The 18,966-nt window shown below is 43.0% G+C and overlaps 1 long non-coding RNA gene across 7 annotated transcripts in view; it reads right to left on the bottom strand.

The window, feature by feature from the left end:
- Nucleotides 1–18,966, bottom strand: part of LOC135401916 (uncharacterized) — an 81,449-nt gene that overhangs the window by 9,153 nt on the left and 53,330 nt on the right. For 2 of the 7 annotated variants that reach the window (XR_010424971.1, XR_010424974.1), the window contains one exon: nucleotides 145–1,389. This is a non-coding gene — a long non-coding RNA (uncharacterized LOC135401916). The remainder of the gene's footprint in view (nucleotides 1–144; nucleotides 1,390–18,966) is intronic. The other 5 variants (XR_010424975.1, XR_010424977.1, XR_010424973.1 and 2 more) reach the window with 5 other exon arrangements.

The raw sequence follows: 18,966 nt of genomic DNA, 5'->3' as shown, positions 1-18,966 counted from the left end.
AAAAAACCTGTCTGGTCAACATTTAATGGTTTTTTTAAACTTCACTTGGAATATCAATAGAATCATTGCACGAAAAATATGGTGTCTCTCAATGAACTCTTTCTTTTTTTTTTTTTTTTCTGAAAAAGCCAGTGAAAATAATACCTGTTGAGGCTGTTCAATTAGAGCCCAAACTGCTGAACCCAAATTCAACTTCAGAAACACGCAGAAAGGTTGGGGACATTTTGGGAATCTGAGCTGGCAGGAAAAGTAGAAAATTAAATTAAAGTTAGATATCCATGAGACTAAAAGCAGCACTAGAATGAACTGTATTTCAATAGGAAAGGAGTGCTGGGGTCACCTGTAAAGGAGAGACTCTAAATCACAGATTGGGGGCCTGCAGTCCACAGATCTTTTCCCATCTCCTCCAGGAATTCACTGTGGACTATTTTCAGTTCTTCCCTACAGAAAAAACAACACAAATTGATAACATGGCACCTAAGAAAGGAGTTGGGCCTCTGAGCCTTAATTAATGTTTGTAAAGAGCCCTGAAAGACTACAGGGACCTGAAGAACCTCAAAGCACAGTAATTCCTAAACATCCCCTGACCTCTTGTCAGACTTCACCCTTCTCACCAGCACTGATTTCTTTTTAAAGAGAGGGTGGAATTATTTAAAAGATAAAACAAAGATACGTTTCCTTGGTTTTCTAGTACTAAATTAATTAACACATGAAGGTTTATTTCTCGCATTAAATAAATACATGTCTTAGGCACTGCAAAGGTGGGACACCGAAATATTCCCTCCAGCTGGTTGGTGGGTGCAAGGCACTGTTCCCTGCCCAGGGAGAGGCAGGAGCTGGCTCAGCAGCAGGCAGAGGAATCCCAGATGAGCTGTGCTGACAGTGGGGAGGATCCAAAGCCCTGCCCCTGTTCCAGCCCTGCTGCTCCACGTGCTCCCTGGCTCGGGCAAACCTCTCCATCCCTGCTCCCTCTCCTGCCTGCCTGATGCACTCAGACTGAGGACAGGGAGTCTCTCCTCGCAGGGTGACTCCAGGATGCCAAGACATTTATTTAGGTGTTGCTGTCAAAGCAATAACAGGCCTGGGCACCTCGACCCGAGCCCGTCACAGCAGCTCCTGCTCAGCTGCTCCACTGGTGCTGAGAGCAGACTAAACAGCACAGAGCCAGGCATCCAGGGGGATGTGACAGACAGAATGAGTGTCAGGAGGCGAGGGAGACACAGCAGCCTCCGAGGACTCACATTTGGCCCATCAGAGGCTGCTCAGTCCCTGCGTGCCAGGAACAGCAGCAGGAGCAGGCGCAGCAGCTCCCGGTGCCATCCACACTTCTGCATCACTTCCCGCTGCACTGCAGGCTCTGCTGCACCCTACACCCAGAGCTGCTGGTTTCTATAATGCAAAAGGACAGCAGAACACTTTAATGAGACAGAAAATGGTGAAAACAAACAGAAAAAACTGAATATCCTACTTACTGTAATAATAAGTAGCATTAACAGGTTACTTAACTTACTGTGATCATATAAAACACTAACAGGTTACCTAACTTGCTATGCTAATAAATAACATTAATTACGATTTCTCAAGTGTAATAAAAACCTTTTCAAGATGATTTTACTTACAAAAATACTGTCAGATTATAGACATTGCCAATTTTAACTCTGTAGAACCAATGAATGGCTGTCAGCACAAAGGCAGTCCATCAGAAATATTTCTTCACAGAGATTTCTTCACCTGCAATTCCAACATGACTGTCCCTGAACAACTCACACAAGACCAGCTCCTCTGTCTTTACAACACTCCTTCTGAGGAACAAGGACCTCTATTTTGTAGGCAGGGAATAAAACAAAAGAAAAATAAGTGACTCATCCAAGACCCCAGAGGGAGTCCAGGGCACAACTTCAGGGTCTGCACCAATGGTTTAATAAAGAAAAATAAATTGTTTCACTCTAAGGGTAGAGGCTTTGCCCCATTAATAATAAAACAGGACAAGCCCCAGGAGCTGTACACAAACCAGAATCCCTGGCAGTGGAGACAATATTAAAATGGCAAAGCTAATTCACCTGGTGTCTCTAAGAAATCCCACCTCGTGTTTCCCAGGAACAACTTCCATCAGCCACCAGAGCAAACACCAATTCCCTGGGACCAAACAGAACCATGATCCCAACCCTGGTGCCCAGAGAAACCCTTCCCAACATAATCCACACCTGGGATGGTTCAGTAACAGCCCCTAATTCTCATTATCTGACCCACACAGGTGGTCTCCTGCTTCCCTCTCCAACGGATTGTCCACACGGACCCAAGTGCAGCAGCAGGTCCCAAGTGACCATTCGATCCCTTTCTTGCTTAACTGCCATTTTTAATTACTTGCCTGGCAACAACAAAAAGCCAATCTAGCAACGGAAATCCATTCCTTCAACAGCTTCTGCCTCTTTCCTCAGACACCAACTATTGCTCCATAAGCCATTCCTGATTAACGTGGGGCCCTCGTGGGAAAGCCACTGCCTGTCTCCTGGTCTCATTTCCTACGACTTCTCTCCTCCAACTGACAACCCCAGTCCCTAAAAAGCAAGGGCAAAAGATCCTTCATTTTATTGTTATGAGATGACAGTGTTTTTCCCCCTCTCTCTTTTCTTTCAGGAAGATATATTAGCACTACATTTGCTCCTCCATGTGGTGGGATTTCTTAAATAAAAACGTATGTTATATATGTATGAGCTCAGAACCAGAGCTGCATTAGCCTGTTAACTATCCACGTTTGCTTCAGACTTGGCCAGCCACCTAGAAAACCTGCCAAGACCTTTCTGGCAGCCTTTTCCCAACAGTTCCAGGAAAACATGGAATATTCAAAGAATTCGAGGGCCTCCCTGCTTCGTTTGTCACCACTCTCCTTGCCCACTTAAAACCAAATCACAGGCAGATTGCTCTAATGCCCTATTAAAGATTTAAAAGTGGTCTTCTCCAGAGCAGGGTATCTGAGGACACATCTGGGCTAATATATAATGCAAACCCCTCGTTCAGATGTGATGCAATGTGGCACCAGGCAGTGAGGGAGCTGCTTTACAAACTTGGAGCTTCCCCAGTGAATTCCATCCTTCCTGGAGCTTCTAAACCTCCCTCGGACACCCAGGGAAAGGAGAGACTCGTTTTGTCCTTGTTGTTACTCCAGCAATGGCTTCCAATGGACAGAGGGGAGGTTTAGATGGGATACTGGGAAGAAATTCTCCCCTGGGAGGGTGGGGAGGCCCTGGCACAGGTTGGGTAGAGGGCCCTTGTGGATTTATTAGATGCTGTAATAAACTAAATATCAAAATAAATAAGGAATTATAAATATATTTATAATATCATATGCCATAAATGATATATTGTTATATTATACATTCCTAAAAATAAAAATAAATATAATATTGCTGATCAGTAACTTCCATCCTAAAACCTACAAACAGACCTGATTCACAGTCTAATTACATCATTATCAACACAGGAAGTAGTGGACACTGATTGTATTTTGTCCACTAACACCTCCTCTAGTTTAACTTCTCATTCACTAATTATTCCCACATTCAAATGAGGGGAAGTACGGGACTGAACTGTCTTAGGGCTCTTATAAAATAAGTTCTTCTTTCACATTTCAAAAGCCATTGGAAGGGCACTTTCTCAAATCAGCTCAAACCACAAGATCTGTAGCAGAGAGCAATCGAGTCTTGCCTTCTTCCCTTCCCATTTCCTTCCCTGTTTTTCCTTCTCTTCCTCTTTCTTTTTTTAAAATCCCATCCTCCAAATCCAACAACCTCCTTTATGAAAGGAAATGGGAAGCCAAGGGGAAGCTGTGGCAGCTGACAGGCTGCAAACACCACTGTTGCAAACCACTCTCTGATGCCACAACTGCTATTTGTTGTCAGAGGAGATGAGAGGCCACTTCAAACACAAGAAAAACAAACTTTTCAATAAACCCACCCCAGTGCCATTAATCCCAGAATGGGTTTGACCTGCTGTTTACAGCAATTCCTTAAATCTCACTTAAGCCAAGGAATACAAAGGGCCTGCCTACACTCTGCAGGGGCTGCAGTGACCCCAAATCCAGCACCGAGCACAGATCTCCAGCCAGGATCATCTGGGAGTGAAGATCAGCTCTGACCTCACACAGGGCAGTGGGTGTGAAGGCAGAGCCAGGTGTGACCCCCTCACTGCTTCTGGGACTTTTATTACTCCTGGCAATAGCAGGGTTCCAAGAAATGGGGAGGGAAAAGGTCACAGCATATGTTTAGATGCAGCCCTCAATCCAACTGACCTGGCTTTTGTACCCAGCCCTCCAACAACACACTGGGGTAAATCACTCACCTTCCTCTGCTTTCCTTTCTGGACAGGGACACTCAATCCTTTCCCCTGGAAAGGAGTTATTCAGTGCTCCATGCTTTTGAATAACTATTACTAACACTGCAGTATTGCACTTTTTCAATATATGAACCCAAGTGAAGGACAAACATCTATCAACCCTTCCCTTTTCTTTGCCAGTGGCAAACTATGTGCTTAATCCTGTGCAGGGGACATATATAGACTGGGCCAGAATCCAGCCTTCTCCAACATACCTCCTCTAATAGTGACAAGTATTAGCAGCTTGGGACAGGCCAGAGCTGTCCTTCCCTCTGGTTCTTCCCTGGGCTTGAAGTGCTGCTCCTCATCCTAAACCTTAAAACACCAACTCTGAACTCCATTCTGAAGTTTGCATAATGAAGTACCATAATTCTAGGGATGGTTATTAAAAACACAAGTATCTAATCTGTTCTAGGCTTGCAAACTTCCCATTAACTTCTAAAAGCAATTAGGCTCCTTTCCTAATTAAATACTGGTGGGAAAGAATTGCTTTATGAAACATTTTCAATTTGTCACCATTTAATTTCACTACACGTCTCCTTGCACTCACTTTGTGGAACTATGAGATCCTCAGTCTTCCCTTTCATTTTAACATCCATTTGGTTTTCCTTTCTAATGGGAACATTTCCCTGTAGCAGTTTCAGATTTCTCCCTGCTTTGGACCCTTTTTTGCTGGCACTTTTTTGAGCCACTCTTTGTCTTCTCAGATTGGGCAGAACAGCTGCTGTGCTCTGTCTTTGGGCCCAAAAAAAATATAGACAGTGCTCAGAGGATTTTCACATTAGTGTTGAGCAGGGGTTTATCCACTCCAATTTTATAACAGGAGCAAGACCTTAAATGTTCATAAAAACTTGCATTCATGGCTTGAGTTATATCTCCACTCCATCTAGGAATAACAAGGCCCACTCACCCATCAAGAAGTCAATGAGTAAACAAAACAAAAAGAATAAATCTGTCTTTCCTGACCGTTTGCCTGCCTGGTTGTGGCTATTCTGGACATCAGCAGTTGCAAGAATTAAAAAAAAATGCCCCATTCACAAAAATACTCTCACACTACAATTGCTGGGCACGACATTAATGCATCACTGTTAATTATAAATGACTCGAGCCTGACATTTGGTTAATACATCATGAGAGCCAGAATGAAATCTGTGTGTCACACCTGGAACAGGGATGAGATGAGGGAAATCACCAGGAAGGAAAAGTGGCAGCAGGGTGAGTCAAAGCTGATGCAAATCCCTCCTCAGTGACCCAACAGAGAGCCCCAAACCCCAACATGAGGCTGCCCTGACATGGGAACCTTCCAGATGATCCTTAAGGTCCCTTCCAAGCCAAACCACTCTATGATTCTGTAAGAACACAGGTGGAAAACAGAAATTACAGACTCAGTATTAGCTACACCCACCCTGCTCCTCAACAGGGCTCTTCCAAGGGGTCTCGAGTGCAGGTGGTGGGAAGGAGGAGCCACTGCATAAAACACAGAAGAATTTCAATTTCTTTCCATATCTGCCCCAGAAACCTGATTCTTGAACTTATTTAACCAAGAAACAGGGCCATGACATTGCACAAAGAGGCTCATTTCACCCTATAGCCTGTACAGATTATTTGCTGGGGGAGAATACATTTTATATTTTGAATATATAAATCTAAATATATGCAAGTGGGACTGCCTGGAGCATCAGAGGAGTCAGGGCAACTAGAATTTTGTATTCTTTACAGAACAAAAGAAAAAAAATAAAAAGGAAGGGGGGGCTTGTTCCCAAATAAAACATTTTGGATCTTCCTCTGCTATGGGAAATTTCCAAACATCAGATTTCCTTTCTGTTCCAGTTTAGACTGGAAGCTTTTCTCACCAGGTTAAATCCTGCTAGTCCAACCCCACACATTATATGAGTTTGTCTCTGGCTGAAGTCTGAGGGGGTACAGAACTCAGCTCAAAAACTCCCACTGGAAATGCTGAACTTCACCTGGTTTCACACCTGAACTGCCGAGCTCTGAGAAGGGAAAAGCAGGAACAAAAAAGTCAAAAAGAGGGATGTGTGATCAGATCTCTGCTCCAGCCTCACACTGCTCATTTCCAACAGAAGAGTTCCAGATATTGAGCTGCCCTATAGCAGCTAATACTTTTATTTTCCAATTCCAATCGATACCTCCATCTCACTGGAGGGACATCTGCCTCCCTTATAGGTTATGCTTTTTAACCCTCACATACACAGAAACATCCTCCTTCCTCAGGAATTTCCAAAAGCAGCACTTCTGAGCTCGGGGCTTTGAATCTGTGTAATGAAATTGTCTTATTTTTAACTGTCTGAGCAGCTTTCAAGCAGAAGCGTGTCAGAATCCATATTAATTTGTGCAGTACCCCATCATCATCACAATTTAGCTCACAAGGTTGCTGTGCTTGGAATTCCAGTTATGACACGAATTCTATACATTTTACAGAGATTTATAAATGGCATCAATAGAACACTTAGGGCCTTATTCATTAAACAATGAGTCATTCTGGCATTCCACTCTATTCCATCCCAGTTCTTACAAAACTTTTATGTACAAATTCGACTGTACTTCAAGCATCTGATTTTGAAGTGTTGCAGCATAGTTTCAGCTGGGTGTGGAAATAGATGGAAGGCACTGTTTAAAAAAAAAAAAAAAACCCAAAAAAAATACAATAAAAAATGCCTCTAACAGTGAAAGTTTCATCTTCCACAAGTGTCACAATCATGTGAAAACACAGAAGCAAAAGAAAATCTGCCATGGGCACCATTGCAAGTGTTTTCTTGCTGCCCAGCAAACCAAAGTATTTTGGAATAGAGCACTTTGGTAATAATTCCTGGCAGATAATTTCAGTGGTACACTACAAGAGGCTTAAAGGCTTCCCTTAATTTGCAGTTTACAACTGTGGCACCAGCAAACTAATGATGGGGCAGGACCACAACATGAATTTTTCCCGAATAATCTCCCTAATGACACAGAGCTTTCAGATGGACTGGCTCTATTTTGTGTGTGTGTGTGATTTAAATGAGGATTGAGTTGAAAATGAAAGCTGAAAATTAAAGTAAGACCTGTCAGCTGTCCCTCAGGAATGCACCTCCATCCCAAACAGGGGGTAGCACAACGCCTGCACAGCCAATATAGGACCTTTTTTTGGTCCATACTGACTGAATCCAGGCAGAGCACATCAGAACAGCAGTGAAATCATGATGCTGTGGGGTTTAGACTTCTCTAACAGCTGGAATATAAAATCTTTAGGGACACACTGGTTACCAGCCAGGGGGAATCCGAACTGTTCTCATTCCATCCAGGTAAACTGGGATATGCTACAAACTGCTCTGCATTTTATGGTTTGGAGACCTCAGCACATGTGACTATTTTACCTTCTCCTTGTCCTTTCAACCTCCTTCCTGACTGCTGGGATTTCTGGAGTTCCTGTAAAGCTGGATGGAGCAGAACAGTCTTGGAAGTCACAGCTCTCCCACCAGATCTGACTGGGATGAGAAAAGAGTCTCAGCAGTTGTTGGGATGAGAGGATGCACAGACACACAACTGTACATAAGGCAATCGAGCACATTATCTGCCCTTGCCTTGGAAACCACTCCAAGATCTCATCATTCCTTGGATGTCTCCAGTTTTCTTCATTATGTATATAAACATCAGTGCCTGGTTTTTGTCTTTATCCTTAATAAGTCACAGTAAATTTGGACTCCATCTCACTGCATCTGCCTGTACATCAGAACCCCATCTCCCAAGCAATTCCTCTGCCAAGAAAAGCACAGTGCTCTCCACAGCCCTGGTCCATGAGGGAGAACAGGGATGTGTGCTGAAGGGAATTGTACCATCCCCTTCTCATTAATTCCCTCTCCACGCTGCTCTTAAACTCCACTTCATGTGAAGGGACAAAAACAAGACCCAAGTTTGCACATTTTGCTATCGCAGGACAAACACTTTGCTGGGAGGGGGATTGTTTCTTTTGCACGTCACGTTCCAGTGGAAATGTTCCCTGAAAAACAGTTGCTATCTCTCTGGCTATTCACAGGCTCAGCTGAATAAAAACTGGGCATGGCACAGAAATGGGAAAGGAGGAAAACAGGACACTTTTTCCCGTTCACTGCTCGAGCTGAGAGAAACAAAACTGGCAATTAAAGACACTGTTCAGGGCGAGCCACCTTCCCTTTGCTTCCTCCTCTTCCAATTTACAGCTCATGAGTTGTTCCTTTCCTCGTTGCAAAAGGTCCATAACTGTAACACTGCCACATTCTCCTGGAAATCCACTTAAATGGCATATGATAGAAGCCATATGATAGGAGCTTAATTACACAGAGGGCATATGGAAGGCATATGACATAAGGACATATGGAAGGCATATGATAGAAGGGCATCCGAGGACATATGATGGGAGTCTAATTAATTGACAATACATTCCTCTCATCAGGGGGAGAGCTGGAATGCTATTTTGTTCAGAAGAAAAATATGCACACTGAATTATGTTTCCCACTGACCATTCTCCTCTTTAATTGTTGTTCTTTGGGGCAAGATAGATCATTTAATTTACATATCATACCATCGACATAGTTAGCATGAAGTTATGTTTAATGGCCACAAACTGCATTAGGACAAACCAGCACTATTTTTGAAGCTTATAGCTGTGCAAAGCAAACCTAAAATGCTCCCACCAAAACAAGAAGAGACTGTTCTTATTTGGGATTATTACCAGTCCTTGGTAAAGGTGCTCCCAGAGAAGCACCAAACAGGGTAACAAAACCAACCCTTATGGAACAGCTCTGCTCTGGATGGGAGTCAGTGCAGTTCGTGGATTTACAGCTGAAAATTTGCACACTTCCATCTGCAAAAAGATTTATGGGGGGGGAGGAAATAAGGTACTGCCTAAAACATGCCAAAAGGATTCCTTGTTTTTAACTACCTGCCTGTCCTTAATGCATGAAACACAGAAGCAGGGTTGTGTTAGCCCAGAAACTTTCCTTGTCCTGAGGAACTGCAGAGTTATAAACCATGGCAGTGACATCTATAACCTCTTTGAAAACAAGATGAAATAAAACCCCACTAATCCACTCTTTGGATAAGAAGTGAGCCCTGTGTAATGCTCGAGAACCCTCCAGCTTCTCTTTGCATTCAGTAACCAAGGATCTGCAGATATTCAAGTTTTTAAGTGCCATTTTACCAGAAAAAAAAACCAAAACACAACGTTTTTCTGGGTTACTTAGATACCTTGAAATATCATTATCATGTTCACACTTTTAGGTTAGCCTAGTGAAATCAAGCCAGTGACAACTCTTTACTTTTATTCACTAGCTTAGAAAGTTTACCCACAGGCAGACAGTGCCTCTTATTTCTGGGAACTCGAAAACTCTTGCCAGAATTAGTCATATACGGAGTCAAAAGATCTAAGGTTCAGGTTCTGGACCCTGATCAGGTCTTCTGGTCACCACTTTCAGGCTGCCAAGGGACCTGAACCCTGAACACTCCCAACATTAAGATGTTCACTTTTGTGTTCCAACTTCATGAGATAAAACCCCAGAGTTCTGGAGGGTTTTTTAGGTCACAAATATTAAGGCAAATAAACACATAGATTTCAACAGCATTTAGGCACAGCTGGTATATTCCCTGCATTTTAGACAGGGGGGTCTTTTGTCCTACAGCTTCTCCACAAAACTTGGGGTGGTCCCACAGCTCCTGAACTCGACCTGCTGGGAGGGAGAACCAAACCAGCTCTACTGGGGGCACCCAGAAGCATCAACCTTTGAAATCCCCAATATAACTGTACAAACCTAGGGAAAAACCCTCAAGAATCCCCATTTTAGCTGAGTGTAATCACTTGTGGGTATCCCTAAGAACAGCTCTCCTGAGGGCTGTGGAGATTTAGGTACTTTCACAAAACCCCTTTATCCAGAAGCATCAGCACCACGGGGTTTAACTCCCACTGTGGAATTAACTGAGACTAATGGAAAGGGAACAGATACAACACAGGATGTTTTTACCTTTGGAGATTCCTGACTGCTGACCATGGAGGCAATAACACTGATATGTTTTTGGGGATGTTACACATTACCTGGAAGGCTAATAAAGTCACACAAGCACTACTGGTCCGCTGGATTTGCTAAAAACTCAATAACACTGCACCAACAAGTGAAAAAACGCCGAGAGAACCAACACTTCTGGAGTTCTAGAGAGGCAGAAGAAAATAAAAGGAGTTTCCAGCTCGTCTTACCTGCTCTTTGCTGTTCCACATGTCCAGAGCTGAGGAATTACAGTCGCTCCTCACGCCGTTGTGTGCAAGACCCAAGGAAAGCTAGGAGGTTGTACAGTTATCTCCCTTGGTGTAATTCTAAACTATACAACCTACTACCTCAACCTGGATGCATGCAGTCAAAAATGCTGAATTCTACCCACCACTCCACGGCAGACACATTGTGCCAGGGGTTTCCACTTAAATAAAAAAAAAAATGAAAATAAAAAAAGAAAAAAAAAAGGCCTCCGGGTTCTCGGCGTGCTGATTTAGAAGTAAAAAATATGCTTTGTTTGGACAAACAGCAGCTCCCCTACGTGTGTGATTAGATAAGACACAGCAAGGCAGGGTTATTCCTGCTAGGTACAGATCAATTTTCACACAAGAAGGAATTTTGTCCCTGGACAAAAAAAAAAGTAGTTTTCCCCCCTTCCGCAGCAGATGCATCTGCACTACAGCACAGAACATATACATACATTTATTTTTTGGTGGTTTTTTTTTTTAAAGCACTTAAGAAGGCTCAGGATGAAATGTGTCCTGACATGTCTCTTCCTTTTTGAACACACATAACGTTGACCTTGGAACAGGCGCCTGGGCTCCCGGATGTTTAAAGGACGATTGCAGGAGTGGGATTGGGAGGAGAACTGCAAAAGGGGGCAGAAAGTTTGGAGCGAATTTTACCCTTGTTAAAATTAACCATTTTAGAAAAGGCAACCCCGAGCCTCTGCCAGCAGCCAGACAGTGTTCCCTCAGCAAGGAACATGTTTTTAACTTGCATTAGTGCACAGTCAAACAAGCAGGATGTTATCCTTGTGACTCACTCCCAGCACCCACCAAGGTGCTACTTAAAGCCCTGTGCTGCCTTTTTTATTATGGCTCACAAACAGGGATTAAAAGGCTCACAAACAGGGATTAGCATCCTAAAATATGCTGCTGGAACTGGCTGAGTGCTGAGATGCTGCCTCTCAGGTGAGGGCACCCTCAGGCACAGCAGCTCCGGGCTGGAAGGGGATTCCAGGGGAATCAAAGCCCAGGAAAGGGTGCTGAGCTCTGCTCAGTGCACGTGGGCTTGGTTGGTCCTGTTCTCTCAGGATAAAGGAGCACTGCTGCTTGTGAAAAAGGCACCTTTACATTCCAGGACTGAACAGAAACAAAGGAGGAAGATGAGAAATAGCATCACCCTGCAGAGTTCAGCTCGCAACAGCAGAAGGATATTTGGGAAAAAACCCACAAAACAATCTTTCTGCAAGGTTTAAATGTCCATGATGTTGACAGGATCCACATTTCTAATGACTCCATACTTGGTAAAGTTTACTTTGACCTAATAGTGGAAATACAACATATTATTGTAGTTAACAGCAGAGTCACTGTGAACTATTTTATTAGTCAGAACAGTGATCCAAGCACAACTCTGGATAAGGAAACCACGGCTCTCTGGCCCTGTACTCTGACCAGGAGCTTTACTGTTGTCTAAAACCACCCAAATCCTCGATGCAACACCATCAGTTTTGTGCACTGAACATTTGTTCTCTGACATGAGATCCAATTATGCAACTAAAGCAGCTCTATGGAACCTGTGTGCTCACTTGGGGTGATGGAAGACCCCAAATCCCACCAATCCCTATGTGACATAGGAGACAAACTCCACTTTAGACTTTAAAAACCATCTTGTTTCACATTTTGCAGCCATAAACTGAACCCTTGCAGCATCACATGGCTAAACCCCTCACGTTTTCCACAACTTATCCTTGCAGGCATTTTTCTGCACCTCAGTCTTGTAACAACTAACATTACATCATTCAAAGCATTGTAAAATTATTGATTAAACTGATCAGATAGAGATGTATAGATATATTCAGATGGACTTATATGTTATATATAATTATATATAATACATATAATATATTATATAATTATATAATATATATTCTGTATATAATATATATAATATATTGTATAATTATATAATATATTATATATATTATGAATAATATATTATATATAATATATTATATATAATATATTATATATATTATACATATATATTATTATATAATATAAATATAAATTGATGTAATATTATATCACAGAATCAACTAGGTTGGAAAAGACCTCTGAGATCATCAAGTCCAACCTATGACCTAACACGACCTTTCTATTTATATAATATTATTTAAATTATATATATTTAGACAATTTGCATATAGATATATAAATTGATTATAAAAGAAGTTTCTGACTGCCATTCCTTCCGTGCCTTCATGTCATTCCTCAGTGCCTGGGCCTGTGGTAACTCCCTGTGTCCACAGCAAACCCCCTCCTGGGAGCAGAGCAGGGCACAGCCCCAGTGTCTGGTGAGACACTTCCCTTTGGTGGCACGAAGCTCCATGTTTGTTTTCCGGTCATTTTTGCCAATTATGGCCTTACCCAATTAGCACAATCACACCTAATTGGTTAATTAGGGTAAAGCAGTGATCTAATGACAATGTTCAATCACAATACGTATCGATGGCATGGAAGTTCCTGTGGAATGGTGGGACAGGGAGAAGAGCAGAGCACGTTCTCCTGCATCAGCCTCTTGCCTGGGAACCCTTTTAGGCCTCTTGCTTTTTCAGAATCCCAGAAATGATTTCCCACTTCTGTGGACAGAAGGAAATCTCAGTGCCAGCCCAGCCAGGCTTACTTGCAAGCAGCAGTGTAATTAAAAAAATCCTGTCTGGTTATTTGGTGTAACCCTCTGATTCCCGAAATGCTGAAGGAAACGTGAAGACAATTTCCTTGGATGCTTATTTTCATTGTCATTGGAGCAGTGCTCCCCAGACAGATCCATGCCACTGCCCTCAGAGGACACCCTGAGATCAAGGTGTAACCTTTACTCTGGACAAGGAAGTTATGCAGCAGCATCACTTGTTTTACTGCTTGTTCCCTTCAGCCAAGAGAAGAATTCCCAAACCTGCTTTCCCCATCTCACTTTGGTGTAAACCCAAATTTGTTATTTAATTTCCCCAAGAACAAGGAGAGAATTCCAATCCAGAACTGATTTTGAGGATTGACTGGCTGGAACATCCCACTCTTTTTGAACATACTTCACACCAATTTAGTCACAATACAAAGAAAAACAGGGTTTGAGAGGGCAGAATATTCCCAAATAATGACACAGAAAACAGTGCCTCAATGTATTAGTCCCCTATATCACACTTTATATGCATTTTCAGACCTCCTATTGATATGGACAAGATGAACAAGACCACAAGGATTCCAGCAATGGCCACTCACTACAGATGTGTTCAGGAAGCTGAATTTTTGTTATTATCATCAGCTGAGCTTTGGCTCTGAATCTTTAGGGCTGTGAACGATGCAGAAGAAGGAAGAACCCACCTTCACTCTCAGATCCCAGGCAGGGCTTGCTGAGGAAGGGAGTGGGAAGCAGAAAATACTCATGAAGCAACTGTGTTTCCTTAAGCCATTGAGTGAAAAATAAATACCCAAACCCACAAATGATACTGTTCCAGTTTGAGGTCTAAAATCTTGTTTGCCAAATTTCAGCCTGGAGTGATCTTTTTTTATTTTTTTTTTTCCCCAGCTGATTTTCCTAAAGCTCAGGCAGAAGGGATTTTACACTGGAAACGCTGACACGATTCCTTCTGGTCACCTCACCCCTTCACCTTCGCTTGAAGAAACTTTTTTATTAGAACTTGGTTGTGAGGAGGAACCTCAAGAGGTTCAAAGGTTTACTGCAGCTCAGAGAGCTCTCCTAGAAGTCTGGCAAGCACACTAAACAGGGCTGGAACCTCAGGAGTCTGCAAAACAGGGCAAGAAGCCTCATCTGGGCTCAGCCGAAACCGAGAGCGAGCAAATATTTTGAAAGCTATCCAAAGTTTTTCAACACATCACAAAAACCCTCCCTGCCTCAACTTTTAGCAAGAATTACAGCAATTTGAAGATTTACTCAATATTACATTTCAGTGCCTGGTGCTTTCTAGGGGAAGGGTTGCCATGCTCTCAGCCCTGAACCAAAAGGAGCTTTTGGGAGCAGCTGGGGCATCAGGGATGCTGGTGGCACAAGGACTAAGTGCTGATGACTCTAAATAACCCCAAAACCTATTTTTTAGCTTAGTCTGGGCCTGCTGTGTAGTGAGAAATGCTTTTGGAGTGAAGCTCGGTGAGCCCAGGTTGAAAGCTCTTGTTTGAGACCCTGCAGGACCCAAAGCCAAAGGTGGTTTCACCTGCACACTTAAAATAAAGGAACTCACAGGTGATTTCCAAGTTGGTGCCACTTCCAGGGTGGACTGGTGAGGCTGGATTTCATCATGTACAACCAAAGGTTCCCACAGTCCACCTGCAGCACATCTCTCCACCTTCAGATTGCTGTGGTTACTCATGTAATGCTCCCAAATTATGGAGACTCCCTGGCTCAAGGGCAGGTATCTTACTTAGTCTTGGATTCCTCCCCTGAGAACATCCTCTCCTCATTTTCTCCCTTGCTGATTAGAAGCAAATAAACAAAACAGGGGGGGAGAGAAAAAAAATCAGATTACTGAAATAACCAGAATACTGAAATTTATCTGCCTTTTAAGAGTTTAACCAGATTTGATTATCTGAATAAGAGTATTTGGATACGGTTCAAATTCCAGGGTACACAATTACATTCTGCTTATCATGAATCCCATTTGCCACTGCATATGGTTATTCTAATTACCAGAATGCTATTGTGTGCTCCTCTGCTGACAAGGGCTCACTGTGCTCCACACCAGGCTGGGAAAAGGGGGAGCACCCAAAATATATTCATTTTCATCCCCCACACAACATCCTGGCCTGCAAAAACCTCCCAGGTGCTTTCAGTGGGAGCTGTCAGCAACAGGTCTTATCATTTGGAGGGGGAAAAGGGATGATTTACAAAATCTGGGGGGAAAAAAAAACAAGAAAAAAGAGGAGTCTGCTTTGGGAAAGCTTTGGTTTGCTTCCTCAGGGAAGAGCTGCTGGGAACCACAGTGGGGTTGGATCAAGGGTTGGACTTGATGATCTCAGAGGTCCCTTCCAACCCAGCTGATTCTATAAATTTAAAGCTCCTTATCCACAAAGTGAGAGGGAAAAAAACCCACAAACCTCACAAGAAACAAACAGGTAGAAACTCCACAGGCTCCAATTAGTTTTTTCCACCCTACAAGGAAGACACATTTCAAGGTTCTTCACATCATTTTGTCAGACCCCGGTTTCACTCCAAAACGTAACGAAGTGCAGTGAAACACAACCAAGAGAAAAGAAACACAAATTAAGGCTGAAAACACAACCTGGTTCCTTTTCAAAAGGCTGAGCTGAAAAACAAAAGGGGGGGGGGAGAATATTGGAGGCTGCAGTTCAAAAGAACAAGGGGGCAGTTCAGCGAGAGAGACGAGCTAAAATAAATTTTAAAAATTCAGTAAAACGCATCCAACACGTTCTATTGAATTTATTGAATTCCCTACACCGTGCTGGTGGTGCTGTGCCCTCTTTGGCATCCTCCCAGCAGCACCTCTTGCTGCAGAGGACAACAGCCTTCAAGAGGCTTCCCTGGGCATTTTTAAACTGTCCCATAAAGCACAGGCCAGAAAAATGCTCAGGCTCAGGATGTAACTCAGTGGTTCTCCTCAGAGCAGCACAGGCCCTGCATCTCACCCCATCTCTGATGGCACCTCTCTGAAGTTTCGTGTTTAAATCAAGTCTCTCACCAGAGAGGGGAAAAAAATGGGTATTTATTAGCAAGTCCCAACATATTCAGTGAGAAACTGCACTAAAATATTTTACAGAGGAAAAAAAAAAATAAGTATTGATTTTCTGATCCAAAAAAACATGCTTTCAAACCAAACTGTGGTACCTCATTTTGGGGCCAATCGTGCCCAGTTCCCCTGCCATGGGCTCTTGGCACTCTCCAAGCAGTGCCACCTGAAGTGCCATCCTCTGGGAATATCTGTGACAAATTCCAGGCTGTTCTCAGCATATTTTGCCATGTCTCCAAATGGCTTTACAGAGAAGAGACCACCATACAGAAATATGGATTATATTGGGAACTGGGTTTGGCCACCTCGTTTCTCCTTGGAGGGCAGACTAAATGAGCCCATTCTTCCTTCAGAGCCAGAACACAGGCCTCTAATATTCACTGTGTATCTAATATAGTGAATAGCTAACACAGCAAATTAGATATTTAAATAAAAAACTCAAAACCGACACAGAATATTAACAGACCCTCAGGAAAAAAAAAAACCAACCCAAATTTTTTACTCTCAAAACTAGATGCAATCTCATCCTGCTTCTATCCCAGCCCAATAATTCCCTCCTCATCCCACTATGGACCAAACAACATCCACCAGCAAAGCCCAAGTGGAGATCCCAGAGCAGATCTTGACTCCAGGCCCCTATTCTGGGTAATATCCCACAACCAGGTTTCCATGTGGCCCCTCAGCACCCAAACCTGAAAGATATTTATCCTATATATACATATAGGAGGGGAATATTGACCACCAGCCTCTATACCCCAATTGACAGTCACACAGACGCCAAACTGTGGGATTTGTTCCCTTTTTTAAAGCCACTTTCAATCACAGGGAGAAAGAAGAGTAATTAGACTTCTCTGACATCATTTTATGCTTCTATAGTAAATAGAAAACACATAGAAAACCCTGGAAATTCAGCAAGGAGGAAAAAAAAAAAACCCTCTTTTTTTGGACGGCAGCAACGTGCGTCAAAGCGGCCAAGTTGGAACCCAGAGAAATTTAAAAGTGGAAATGCAGAGCAAATCTTTGGGAGAATTAACACTGAAAAGCTGCTGGAAAGAAACAGTCAGACTTTATTTTGAGTTTACAGCCTAATTATTTTCATATAGAAACTGTATGTTGGGGTTTAAAAAAAAAAAATGACTCCTTCGAAAATAATTGTTCCACTTTCACAACTTTAAAGGTTAGTTTTGTGCAGAAGGTTTCATACTGCCTGCTTCCATGGTGGGGTTTTTTCCTGCTCTGTGACTTCTTTTGGAGTTTACAGCACGACTATTTTCCCTTAAAAGCTATTTTAAAAGACATAAATACCACGAAATTGGAAGGAATGGGATTCTACAATAAACTCATTTTTGAGAGAGAATAGGAGTTGCAGGGCCAATCCCCTCCTGTGTCCCAGAGCTGCAGTGTGCCCAGGGATTCCTGGGCATAAAGGAACAGAAGTGACTGTTCCTGTCCCAAACAAATTGCTGCCACTCAGCAAAGAAAGAACAGACCCATGTTACTTTATAAATGAAACAACCTTATCTGCTTCCCAACGAGCTCGGAATTCACCATCCAGGAACGTTCCCCACCATGTCCCCACTGCCAGACCCCGGCAGAAGGAAGCTGGGGTTTAATTTCTTCAGCCTGATGTCAAATTTAACTCCCCCATCCCATCTCACCCAGGCACAAACGAGCTGCTGTTGTTTTTATTTTTGCACGAGTGTATTTTAACACCACCCAAAGCCGAGATGGCGATTGCAGAGCGAGGGTCGCAGCTCCAGTTTGATACTCCTTAAAAAGAAAATTAATTAAAAAAAACCCAACAGAACAAACAAACAAGGGAGGAGGGGGGAAAAAAAGGCATTAGAGGAAAGACAGAAACAGCAAAGCAGAACATTGTCAGGTTAAATGCAGCAACACAACCCTGTGCACTTGCCAGACAGACACATACCTATAGATACAAGCTTGTGTGGAATATGACCACAAGTTCGGATCTACGGGTTTGTGGCCCCAGGCAGGGTTTCTCTGCTGTCATTTGCAAGGTTTGGGGCTCGATTTTTTGGAGGAAAAAACCCACTCCTGCAAAATGAAATATCTGAGCTGTTAGTGAGGAGGAGCCTTCGTTCCCTCAGCACCTTGAAACCCCTCCAGTGGAGGATGGGGGGGCACAATCACTTATTGACTTTGCTACAACACAAGCTACGGTTTCCTGCACCCCCCTGGAACCTTTTGAAAGGAAAAAAATCAGCAAAACCAAAATGAATTTCAAACCAAACACAACCAAGCAGATGCGTGGCTCTTTCTCGTAAGTGCTTTGCTGGACAGAGTTGCACAGAACTGAGGAATCAACAACCAACGTTGGAGGTACAGCCCTGACAGTGCAGCAAGTTATAAACCAGCAAAGTTTTTGTATGTAAACAGAGTGACAATGCACAGCCACCCCCCCCACCCTGCAAAAAAAGTTGTCCTGTTTCCATTCTGGCAGCCTGGTTGAAGCAGAAAGAAGAAACAACTGCCTAGGAGTTGTTTTAACTTTCAGAGAAGTCATTACTGGTCTGAGGTTCTATTTTAATTCTATTTTTAGAGAACAAAAAAAATCCCTTCACTCTGTATAAGTTT

The sequence above is a fragment of the Pseudopipra pipra genome, chromosome 23, assembly GCF_036250125.1.
Source record: "Pseudopipra pipra isolate bDixPip1 chromosome 23, bDixPip1.hap1, whole genome shotgun sequence".
NCBI lineage: Eukaryota > Metazoa > Chordata > Aves > Passeriformes > Pipridae > Pseudopipra > Pseudopipra pipra.
The sequence above is the reverse complement of the archived record's forward strand: the minus strand, read 5'-3'. Positions and strand labels throughout refer to the sequence as shown.